Here is a 12,327-nt window from a genome sequence, read left to right as displayed (position 1 = left end):
TGAAGGATGTTTAAAGTGAGCAACTTGTTAGTACCCCCTGCAGAATACTTGCAAAATAAAGACATGCACCATTTTAGGAAGCACCAAAAACTTGAAAAATGGCAATCTCATGGTGATTATTTATAAAGCCACATTTATTTGTTCTAAAATTGCAAGGGAAAAAAAAAAAAAAGCTTTCTGTATTCATTCTGTCTTCACCAGATTGAAAATAATCAGGTGTTAATTTGGATGTGAGAAATGTTTCCAATTCTGTTTCAGAAGTATTATTAAAACTTGATGGGAGCTAATGGCAAGCACAGGCAGCAAGTACTAATAACCCTAGAGACCCGGAGTAATCAAGTTATAATAGCTGCATCCAAAGGGCTGTTTTTTTCTTGTCTGCAGGGTTCAATTTCCTATCATAGACAGGAGGAGAGAGGAGGCTTTATCTGCAACAGAAAGAGAGATCAGCCTCCCAGGCATGACAGTTGTGTCTGTTCCTACCTCCAAGTGTTGCTCCTTCCCCTGCTTCTCGTGACATATGTCAGATGAACTGATGACAAGTAGTAGGTCTGCGTTAACAAGGAAACATGTTTTTTTCAAAAATCTCCATTTGCTCTAATGCAGATGTGTGTTCAATGTGACCCTGGTGTGTATTTGAGTGAAGATAACCATAGAAGGGATGAATTCACATGTTGGATAGCAATGCTAATAGACTTTGTAATCTTGGAAAACAGCCTGAAAACACTAGCTGCTAGAAAACAGTTTTTCAAGTGCAAGATCTTGTTTCAAATATAAGTACAAAAGAAGTCAGACATTTGTAACTTCCTAGGTTGCCCTGAAGGTTTGGAATACCTATTGAGAAATCTGTCACAGTGCAAATGAAAGGGTAGGAACAAGAAATTTCTTTATCAGGCTGTATCTGAGAGACTTCTTATCACTTGGGAAGGACAAATTTTCTTGATGCTTCCAGAAGCTTATTTTCATGTTTACATAAGGACTTGCTGTCTTCTGTAAAGAAGAGGGTTCCCTGTCTTGAAGTCTGGATCAGAATGTGAATTATGGGGTACCTCCTAAGACCACATATGGGAATATTATTGTAGATCTCAGTTGAAAAAGTATCCTGGATTTAATTTAATGGATTTTTTTTTATATGTATACATTATGAGTACGCATAACTCAAAGTAATGGGGAAGACAGGTTTGGAGGTACCTGTAAGAGTAATTCTTTGTGTGTGGATGACCTGTATTCCTCAGTTTCTTCCAATTTCAGAGCCTCTGGAAATTGCTTTTAGTCTGAGGGAGAAGGGTAGGAAACGAGAATGACTGTATTTAAAGACAATGTATGAACACCAGTTTGTGGCACAAACTTTACACTAAGTGCTTGGAATGGTTAGGTCATTGAACTGTGTGGTTTATGAGAGAATACAGGCAAGGCTAATCTCACAATTTAAAGGCTCCAATGCAACCCTCAGGAAAATTCTGGGTTGTAAAACAGACTTTTATTGGGGGGGGGGGGGGGGTGATATTGAAGGGAGCCCTGTCCAGTGCCATGCCTGTGTGCACAGTCCATGAGAAACTGGGTCATGTGTTATGTAAAGAGTCCATGCACCTGAAAATAGTCAGCTGTAACTTTGCACAACTGAGGGCTAGTCTTAAGTTGTCTCAAGAGCTCCTTCTGTGCTAAGACTGGAGTGGGTTTATGTGGAAGAGTTTAGATTGGCCTGAGGAGTTCCATGGTGATTTAGTAGGATAAATTGCAGAAAGTGTAAGGTGACACATTTTTTCCTGGTGGGCTGCAGTAATGGCACTTGCAAAATCATGCTTCTGAACTTGAACTGAATTTCTGAATAAAGTCATTTGATTTGTCTAGTTTCAAAATGAGTTTTAAGCTTTTTTTTTTTTTTCTTCCCTGATTTTCTTAATTGCTTTTTCAGAATGCCCATTTCCTGAGGTAGGAAACAAGCAGCTACACTTACATGGTATGTTAACCTCTTTCTAAGAATAGTTCCCTTGAGGAAGGGGGCAGAAGGTCCCTTAAAAGGGACAGGAAGAGGTGATATGAGTGTGGCAGAGTGGAACTTTAGGTAGGTTAATCCTGAGTTAAGTGTTTGGTACTTGCCGGTTGGCGATGACAATCTGCTGTGATGCCTGGCAGGTTGGGAGCTGGATTTGTGCCTCCTCAGCCCTTTCTTTGTTGAGGCAAGGAGACAATCCATGCAAAAATCAATCTGATAATAGTATTGTTTCTTTCTCTCATGTGTGGCACCTTCAGGTGTATCAACGAATTCTGAGTAAACTCAGTATGCAAAGAAAAGCTCCTTTTAACATTCTCCTAACAGCAGACTGAAAAGCTAAAAATGGAAGCTCCTTGCTGTGGGCAAAGAGGTATTACACAAGGAGGGGAGGGATGTTAATGTGAATGTAGGACACAGGCAGTCAGATAAAGGGTTAGACAGATAAGAATAAATGAAGGATAGACAGAAAAAGTGGTGCTCTAAGATTTCAGCCCCAGCCAAGTTTCTGTATTGTCCCTGACCAATCAATGCGTCTGAGCCAACATCTAGGAGTAGATCTGCCAAGCGGAATTTCTTCATTCCCAGCTTCCATTTTTCACTTTGTGGCTTGAAATACACCTGAGGATATTATCTTACTCCTCAGATCTAGCTTAGAGTTAAGAAGATTTGTTTTGAAGAAGCAATGTATGTTCAGTGCTGCATATTGGAACACTTTTTTTTTTTTTTAAGTAACAAAACTGACTTTTGTATCTTAAGTTCAGATGCAGAACACTGAAAAAGTCATGCATTTCAACCTATTATGGAGTGCAGAATACTCTGATAGCTGAACCATAATTGCTTGTTCTAGGAAAGGTTAAATCTGTCTGTATCAATGACCAAATGCAAAAGAGAGGTGGCCACAGTTTGTGGCAATGCATTTTCTTTTCTGAAGCTGTTTAGGATGCTAATGAGCAGGGTGGTGTAGAGGGAAGTCAACATGGTTTGGAATAAGATTTTCCTCGTTCAGGAGGTTATGCTGCTTTGCCCTGCAGCCTTCACTACCTGCTTTTTATTTTTATTTTTATTTTTTTTCCCTCTGACAATCCACTGAAATGAAGTAACCCTCACTGGTATTAATTGCTGACGCTTTTGCAATTTTCTCTTTGGCAAATGCTTCATTATCAGCTATGTAGCATTGCGAGTCAGCAGGATGCTGGTTGTTACTGCGTAGTGGAAAGGAGCTGCTGTGTTAGACTGAAATCTCATAGAATCCTACTAACAGGGATGCTGCTCTGCTGTGTACAAGTGTCTCAGATCAATGGTATCCAGTGTTTTTTACTAGAAATGTATGTTTTCTTTTCAGTGCCATCACAGACGTATTAGAAACATGCTAGATAGTGCTAAGTATCGTAACAGCACTTACTATGGGCAGAAAAAGGAGTTGAGCTCTGTATGATGAATATATTTTTACAAACACTGGCTGTTCTTTGTTGTATTTTACCTTCTTAAAAATTGCTCTTATTACTTTCATTATTACTATTATTTTCACTTGCTGATTAGATCAAATATTCTTATGCCCTAAAGTGCCCTCATTAAAGAACTTATTCACATAATTTGGTTGTAGATATCTACTGAGGCAGCAGCTCACAGATACCATTCTTATGCTCGTATGTAGCATTGGCGTTGCACGCTGCATGGTGTGGCCACTCGTACCCAACAGACTCTCTCTTGAAAGTTACAGGGAAGCACAAAACTTGTCATTTTCCTATCAGACAGAGAATACCTTTCAGGTATATAGCAAAGAGAGAATACGTCAAGCCATTTCCACTGGAACTTGTAATGACTTTTGGCTATTTCTGGTGGTGCCCCATGACAGAGTATCTGAAAAGTATTCCTTAAGAACTCCATGTGTGACCTGAGCCTGCATACTCACAGCAACATTTGCCTTTGGCAACAAATAGTGCCTTATACTTACAATTTTAATCACTGTAGCTTCAAACAAAAGCATCCTTGCCTTTTTGTAATTTCTGCTGCAATGTGCACAAAATAAGGAAATAACATTGCTAAGATACTGAACATGATACCCAGTCTCTCTTTTGCTTAGACGTCTGTGAACCTACTGCAGAAAATGACAAAATCACTTTGAAGCACCCATTTCTTCCTTCCCAGAAGACTTCAGGTGAAATACAGAACATGCAAATTAGTTGTCTGATTTTTAAGAAAAACACACCAGGGAAAAAATAAAAGAAGTTATTTAAAAATTCCTTCAGGACAAGGACACACTCTCTTGGTGGGATAAGGAGGATGCTGCAGATGTAGCCTGCTCTTTGAGGCCTGGACATCTTCTGCAGAGACTGTCAGGCAGGTGGTAAGAAGCAGAAGGGAAGGACAGTCGGTGCTTTCTGATTTGGCAGTTCTTACAGCCTAATCTACTCAGCTGTAATGTTTCATTCACCTGTAAGAAGCCATTCAGGCAAGTGCCCTAGCTGCTTTATCTTCAGCCCCACCTCTTCTCTCTGAGGTAAATATCACAATCATCCCAAATCACTCCTAATTATATGTTTAGCGTTGGCTATGTGAGCATACAGCCAGTCTTCTACAGAGATGGCACAGAATTGCTAACCAGAGCAATCCTCTACTGTGCTGGAAAAGTTGGTGTTTTAATTCCATCTGATATAAGAAATTGGTAAATGGTTATTGTGGTGGCCTTGAGGCACCCAACACCTTATGTGTGTCTGCTCTCTTGGTAATTTTCCCTTTTTTCCTACAGGAACTCCTGCCATCATTGGCCATCCCATCTACCTGGAACTGTTTTAAAATGCACTTACCAGGGTTTTCTGCCCATGAACAGTGCTTTGTCAAATCAGAATGTCTTTCTTGGTCTCTCGTAATGGGTCTAAAGTTGAGTTGAATAACTTTTGGCAAAAATGGCTGAGTGCTTAGTTGTTTTAGGTGTTATAGTTAATCTTTAACAAGCTGCTGTGCCAGTGCAACCCTCTGTGACATCTAGGACTCTTGAGAGAGATGTGAGGCTTGAAAGGAGAGGATCTGAATGGTACTGTACAGCTTGTATAGGCTGTAAAAGCCATGTTGCAAGTGCAGCCTGTCCAGCAGATGCTTTTTGTTCCCATGCTGTTTCTCCCTTGTGAGAGGGCAGGTTAGCAGAGGGAGTACAGGAGCTGGCCATGATGCCTCTTTCCCTGCTTTTGGATTGGTAGTGGAAGCCTCTTACCCATGGAGAGACCATCTGCGACTCTTCAGAGTGCATGAGTGTTGTCAGAGGTTCATCTCCCCATCTTGTCTGTGAAGCCAACTCTGGCCCAGAGCAGGCCTTCTGTGTGCTTGCAGCAGGGTGGGCTGTCCATTTTGCTTCATGGCCAAGTGCAGAGTCTCTGGCATGTGTGCGTAGGAGTGTGAGTAGGAGTGTGTGTGCAGGAGTTAGAGGGGAGGCACAAAGGTGGTGCTTGTGCTTGTTTTCCCAAAAGCATGAAACTTTTTACAGGGTGTTGTGCATCCTGTAAATGCATGGATCAGTATAGAAATCTCTCACTAGTGCCCCTGATCCTATGTGCATCTGGGAAGCAAGTAAGCTTCTCCAGGGTGATAACACGGCCAGTAAGCAGTGCTGCCAGGCAACTTCCCTTGAAGCAGCAACCCGTCCTTGGCAGCAATTATAAATTCTGGAGTTGTCAATAGGCATTTAGTTGTCTACTGGTTGAATAGTTGAAGGTGTTCTTGCAGTTTGTAGTGGCAGATAAGGAATCTTCTGGTAGTGACCTTTCTTCTTATGCCCAGCAACTGTCCTGTGTCTCTGCAGTGTGAAGAGAGTTAGAGGGGCTTACTGTGTGTTGTGACAGGTCTTCCAAAGCTCCTAGCGCCTGCAGTGTTCACTGATTGCCACCTGCCTCTCCTCCTTGTTGTTCTCTGTGTGCAGTTTTGTATTTGGAAAGTTCTTTCCTCTGTACTGTAATGTGGGTTAGCATTTGTGGGCAGAGGGCAGGAGCAAACAACCTACAATGCAGGGCAATAGCTGTATACTCTAAATTGGCCAGATACACAGCAGATTCAGGCCTTGGCAAACTGCCTTATGCGTTATCTTCTCCTTACTACCTGCAGTGACTACTGTTACTTCATCACTGATTTCTGCATTACAATTACATGCTCCCTCACCATAGCTGCACAGCAGTAGGGTTTCAACTGAGTGGTCAAGAGATCTGGTGGCATCTTGACAGTGGAGTTAAGGTGCCTCTGCTTGCCTGGCAGCATGCTGGAGTATGACCTTTAAAAGATGAATGGGTTGGTTTTTGTAGGTGCTTTTTTTTTTTTTTTTGTAGGCTTAATTTCTTTTTTTTTTTCTTTTTTTTTTTTTATAAGCATAACCTAGAAGTCATCTATGGAATACTCCTACTCAAGGTCTTGAAGACAGGAGAAACTAAGTGTTGAGAAGACTGAAGAAGAAATAGAGACCTTGGGGTGACATAGGAGGCTAAATAGGGGTAGCTGTGTAGTTGAGCAGTCCATTAAATAAAGTATTGCCATTGCTGGTAACGGAATACAGGCTTTGAATTGACTCTGGAAGGCTTCTGGACTAGGACTCACCAAGCTTACTTTGTCTGGACTTGTTCTGGCCTGTCTGGAGTTTTACTGAAGCTTTTTTAGCTAAAACAACAACTGTTGAACAACCAGGTGACTATTTTGTAAAGCTAAACAGCTTTAGCTTACATTATGCCATTGTGTAGTGGTATAATAATTTTGATGCCCTTCTGCAAATGACAGTTATCAATAGCAAACAGTTCTTCTGTGTATAGTGAACTATTTATGACCCTGGAACAATAATGTAGTGAAAAAGATGATAGCAGAAGCCTTGAAAGAACAGGAACAGGAAGATGCCAGAGGCTCTAGGGCTATAAACAAATCACCAGTAGTCACTTACTGATCATTAAAGTAATACAAGTTCAGGAAAACCTTTTTTTTTTTTTTTTTTAAGAATAGCAAAACAAAAAATAAATACCTAGCATATGTAAAACACAGCATGTATAGTACATTTGGAAAAACCTTGAGTTATGGACCATGAAAGACAGAACAAGGGATAATACATGTTAACATAAAGAAGTACCTACCAAGCAGACTCTGAAGTGAGGAGAAAAGAAACCCCTCCATCCATATACATTTCCTCCTCTGCTGATTCTCCTCCAGTAAAAGGGCTAGCATAGCAGCATAGAAAAGGTACAAAGTAGTAGGAGCGTGTGTAAGTGTGGTGATTCTAACTGTAATTTTAAGACTTTTTCAGTGGAATTTTCTTGTGTTCTTCCTTGCTCTTCCTATAACGGTTATATACAAGCTGATAATAATTATTTGATTAGAATGTTAAGATTCTAATTAGAATAAATTTCACATAAAATATTTGTTTCTGTAACCCACATAAGTTGCACATGGTTCAGTGTAATGTGGACAGGGTAGAATCACATCTGTGTCCACAAAAATGGTGGAAATGGACTTGAAGGGACACAATGACAGAAGTCATATGTTGGAAGAATGTCAGTAAGTTCTCATAGGTGAAATACAGTAATTGAGGTATAGACACAGAAAATGAGAATGGATGTGCATTTTTTTAAAAGAAAATACTCTTTTTGTGTGAAGTACTTTAACTGGTAATTCATCTTGCTTGCACCTAAGAATAGATTCTGTAGTCACTTGCATCCCATATGAATGCATGGTGTATTCTGCATGAACCTGCAGAACAAGGTATTTTTGTGCAATGAACACTTAAGCAGAACATTTTGCATTTTCTCTAATTTTTTTCTTTAAATTTATTTTTTTAGGTTTTGCAGGCATGTAAATACAACTATTAGCTCCACATGCACTTCCAAAAAAAAAAAAAAAAAGGAAAGAAAAAGCAATTTAAAAATTCCTCTTCAGTCATCCATTTGAGTGTGCTGTCCTTCATATCATTCCTCTTTCTGGTTAAGATACCATGAGACAGAAGAAATTCTTTAATTGCTTATGTAAGTTGTTAGATGTGTTAGTGGCATGAGGAATAAAAAGTTTGTTCTGCTGAGCATGGAATTGATATTGGTATTACTGAATTCAGAGATGGGGAGGCAGAATTACTCGGGTAGTTGGAGTGTCAAGAACAGGCTGGGTAAGGGGGACATTAAGATGTCACAGGGGTTTGCATGGCCACTGGAGTTATGAGTAAGAAGAATAAGTGTTTTAAAATACATTCTCAAACACCTTATCTGGGTTGGACCAGATGACCTCCAGAGGTCCCTTCCAACCTAAACAGTTTGTGATTCTGTTAAGAATTATAGGAAAAAATGAAGCTTCAATTAGTATTATATATTCTATCCTATTCAATGATCTATTCTATTATAATATTATCTATGCCTATTACCCATCTCCAGTTAGTGTTATCTGTTACTGGACAGAGGTGGACAAATTACCAGTTTTATCGGTGAGAATGCAGAAATGGTCAATGATATTTCTAATCTATGGTTGGAAAAAGATTGGCTTGATTTATTTAGATCATAATGATAAAAGACATCCTATTCCAAGAATAACTCCAGAAATATGTGAAAGGACCTCTGCTAAAATTAAACATTTCTAAATTATCTAGCTAAGGTAATTTGAATACAGGAGCTTTAAAAGAGTAGATTGAATGGTTCTTCCAATAAATCTGGAAATTGTTATGAAATTCAAGGGATCTAAAAGAATAGAACACCAATATTTAAAAACAAAAAACAAAAACAAACAAAAAAAAAGTTGAACAGGAGAACCTGGGATTTTTGTCCCCTGATACTGATCAGGGCAAAATGATATCCTAACTGATGAATATTTTAAGATTTTAAGGTGTTTAATGATATTACTGCCGATCAACTTGTGTCAAATAGAAAAGACTTTTTCACACTAACAGGTTGAAACAGTAAGTTTAGATATGATAGAAACAACAGTGTTAATGTATTTTTGTAAAAGACTTAATTTTACACCAGCTTAATTAATGAAGTAGTAGCAGCCTGTTTCCAGGAGGTTGATTTAGGGCTCCTGAAGTAAATGTATGCATTCTCAGTACATCAGTAACACAATTCAAGCAACTCAGACAGCACCTGCAGCTCTAGGGGCCTTCTGGCAGAAAACTTAGCCAACCAGGAGGTGAGCAAATGATATGAAAGAGATACATAACCTTAGACGACACAACTGTGTCTCTGTATTTGTAAACTTGGTAGTAGTAGCCATGAGCACTGTGTTGCAATTGTCCACACTGTTACTGACACTAGGAAGTTCTTGGAGGCTACAGTACAGCCCCACACATTCCCCCATAGGGGAAATGTATCATGTTATGGCTATTTCTAAGAACAATCATAATGAATATACCTCTTGACACTGGCTTCATTAAGAGCTTTACCTCACAGAATTTTATGTTGCTCAAGATCCCCAAAGGGGTATTGTTGTTATATAGCTACTCAGATTCATACTGCAGAGCAGTCTCAGGTCTAGAGGCTTTTGTTTAGTTCTACTCTTCTACAAACATTCCATTTCAATAAAGAGTTAACAGTCAATGCTGACTTCCACATCAATGTTACATTTGCTTTTTTTTTTTCTCTCTTCCTACGACTTAGCAGGCAGAACAAAATTTTAAGAGTGAATGTGAGAGGCACAAAATAATGCTTTGAAGACAATCAGCCTTACCATGCAGTAGTGTGTCTGAACTAATATTTCTGAACTAGCTAATGGCCCAAGCCTACATAATTGGCTGATAGATATAAAATGGTATATGTAAGTCAATTCCTTTTCTAGCAACTGCATTAACTGTTGAAGATAAACTTTTATATTGTATGTGGGTGAAAATATCAGAATCATTATTTACTGTGTCTTCTGGTAAAGCTCAAATCCAATTCTGTGATAATTAGCTCTAGTTGCCAGGCTGAACATGCAATAAACAGTGCCCTCTAAGACAGTATTGGAAGTGTTGTTTTTTCAGCATCAGTCAAGGTATGATTTGAGGTATAGCTGACAAGGAGTTCCAGGAGTGTCCTTCCATTATTTTTGGACCCTACTTTGATCAGCTTGGCTCCCTGGAGATCACAATCTGACTGATGTCCAATATAGATGGGAAGATGTTGATGTTTGTTACTCCAGCAGAGAATAAATGCCTTGAATAAATTGAAAGCATCTGTTGTTTTGTTGCTGCTGCTGCTTTTGTCTTCTGTTGGCATTATTGCAGGTAGCCAGTTATAATGTCAACTGTTTCAGTATTATTTCTATCATCTACTGACTGTTGCATGGCAGCAAGTTGGTGCTAGAAAGGAAGTTGCAGTCTCCTTCATGATCACATTGACAGTGGGAAGGGTGTCACTTTCTGTTGCCTTTCTGTGCTCTTTGCTTATCAAGATAACAGACCAGTGGCATCATGCAATGACATGAGCTACTTCGTATACCAGAAGCTGTTGTGTGGTGTGTGAATTTACTCACAAGGGAAATTGTTCAAGATACGTATTTCCTATGGTATTTTCATGGTCACTGTATTCTAGTATAATCATCATTATTTAAGTATCAGTTGTAGTCTTTCTTTCAAGCTGCATGGTGTTGCATTTGAGTGTATAAAATGCATTTACCAAGCAGTCTTGACTGCAGTATATTGTCAAATTGTTCACATAATTATTTGTCTCCAACAATTTTTGTGTCATCTGCCAATTTTTCTAGCAATTATTTTATATTCTACCCAGATTGCTGGTTAAAATATTAAACAGAATTGATCCAAGAAGAGAGACCTGTAAGACGATCAGTAAGAGCCAAGAATCCCTTCAGTAACGGAAGAAACTGAAATTCACATTTATTCATATTTTGAGATCTGTTGGACCATCTTTAATATTTTAGCTATATCCCCTTTATATATTTAAAATATTGTGTGGGACTAAGTCAGTTACAGTACAGAAAAGTATTTTCTTTTTAAGTTTTAGACCATAAATACTCTTCAGTAGAAGACAGGCTTTGGGACTGGCTATTAATAATAGAACAAAGGAGCCTTCAAGGTTAAGGAAACTGGTCCCACTTGCCAAATAGGGGCATAGACTCAGCTTGTTAACTTTAACTTACCTTCATCGAAAGTTACAGAGAACTTTTTTTTTTTTTTTTAGATGAGAGTGACTGTGTTCTTGGAAAGGGTTTCAAGACTGTGTTGCCTAGTTAGAAAAAAAAAAAAGTTAGATTGTTTTCTTCTGTTGATTCTACTTGCTCAAGCTTACTGTATTACTTTGATTTGATAGATTATTTTAATTGCCAAACTGCAGCACTGGCACTTTCCCTTAGCTAGCTGTCAGGATGGTATGATTAGCTGACGTGCATATCCATTGAGGATCTCAAGTATCAGAAACTGATCTTCTTTAAGTAAATGTGCATTTACTTGGTAAGCACCTGACTTGATCACGATGATAATAAAAAGTTACCAAAGTCAAGATACAAAGACTAAACTAAATACTTTATAGCTCTCAAGTAAGTCAGATTTGATATTACACAGGAGTTACACTGCAAAGTTTATGATGAAAAATCTGCTAAATTCACTAAAGCTTTCAAAAGGTACGAGATGCATATTCAGTTTCAAAGCCTAATAAATATTTTATTAAAGTTGATCAAATGCCAAGTGTGAATGATTAAGTGTCATAATAAAGAATCTTAATTCTTCTGCATTCTCAAATCTTCTGCATTGCAGTCCTTGATGCTAATGAAATGTCACTAGTTCTTTAGAGGGTGGAGGATGTGTTTTGTGAGACTTTGATGGAAGGGTCTTCAATTGAATGATCCTACAAACCTGGTAACCAGGAAGATTTTCTGAGGATGTCTTTGTAGGACATTGGACAACTCATGCCATTACTGGGAAGATCTAATGGTAAATGTAAGAACTGTGTGTGGTGCCAGGTCTTCACAGGTGACAAGTGACAGCACACACAGTTTGCTAAGCTGTATGGGAGTTTTTCAGGGCTCAGGGATGGAAGTTATAAATTTCATTGGGTATAAGCAAAGCTTTTACCCTTGATGTCCTCTATGGTGGGACTCAGGATATCAGCAGAGAGACAAAGAAGTTTGGATGATTGACTGGGACTGGCTTTTGACACTAGGTACCTATTCAGAGACCTCATTCTGTACTTGGAAGTAACACAGAAGAATCACAAGTAGAGAGGAAGACTCCTGAAAACAGCAGTTGGATTTCCCACTAAATGGAATCTACCTACAACTAGTCTTCCAGCAAGAACAGATGGTGAGTTGGGTGAGTGGTGAGGTGGTCTTGATGCATTCCTTAAGCAATTTACGAAGCCACTGTCTCCTACAGAAAACAGTACAATCTCAATGAGATAAGA

The 12,327-nt window shown here is 38.9% G+C and overlaps 1 long non-coding RNA gene across 1 annotated transcript in view; it reads left to right on the top strand.

The window, feature by feature from the left end:
- Positions 1–12,327, top strand: part of LOC310896112 — a 52,233-nt gene that overhangs the window by 14,386 nt on the left and 25,520 nt on the right. The window contains exon 3 of the long non-coding RNA XR_014581182.1: positions 12,088–12,227. This is a non-coding gene — a long non-coding RNA (uncharacterized lncRNA). The remainder of the gene's footprint in view (positions 1–12,087; positions 12,228–12,327) is intronic.

This window comes from Anser anser (assembly GCF_964211835.1).
Source record: "Anser anser genome assembly, chromosome: 3".
Classification (NCBI taxonomy): Eukaryota; Metazoa; Chordata; class Aves; order Anseriformes; family Anatidae; genus Anser; species Anser anser.
The sequence above is the reverse complement of the archived record's forward strand: the minus strand, read 5'-3'. Positions and strand labels throughout refer to the sequence as shown.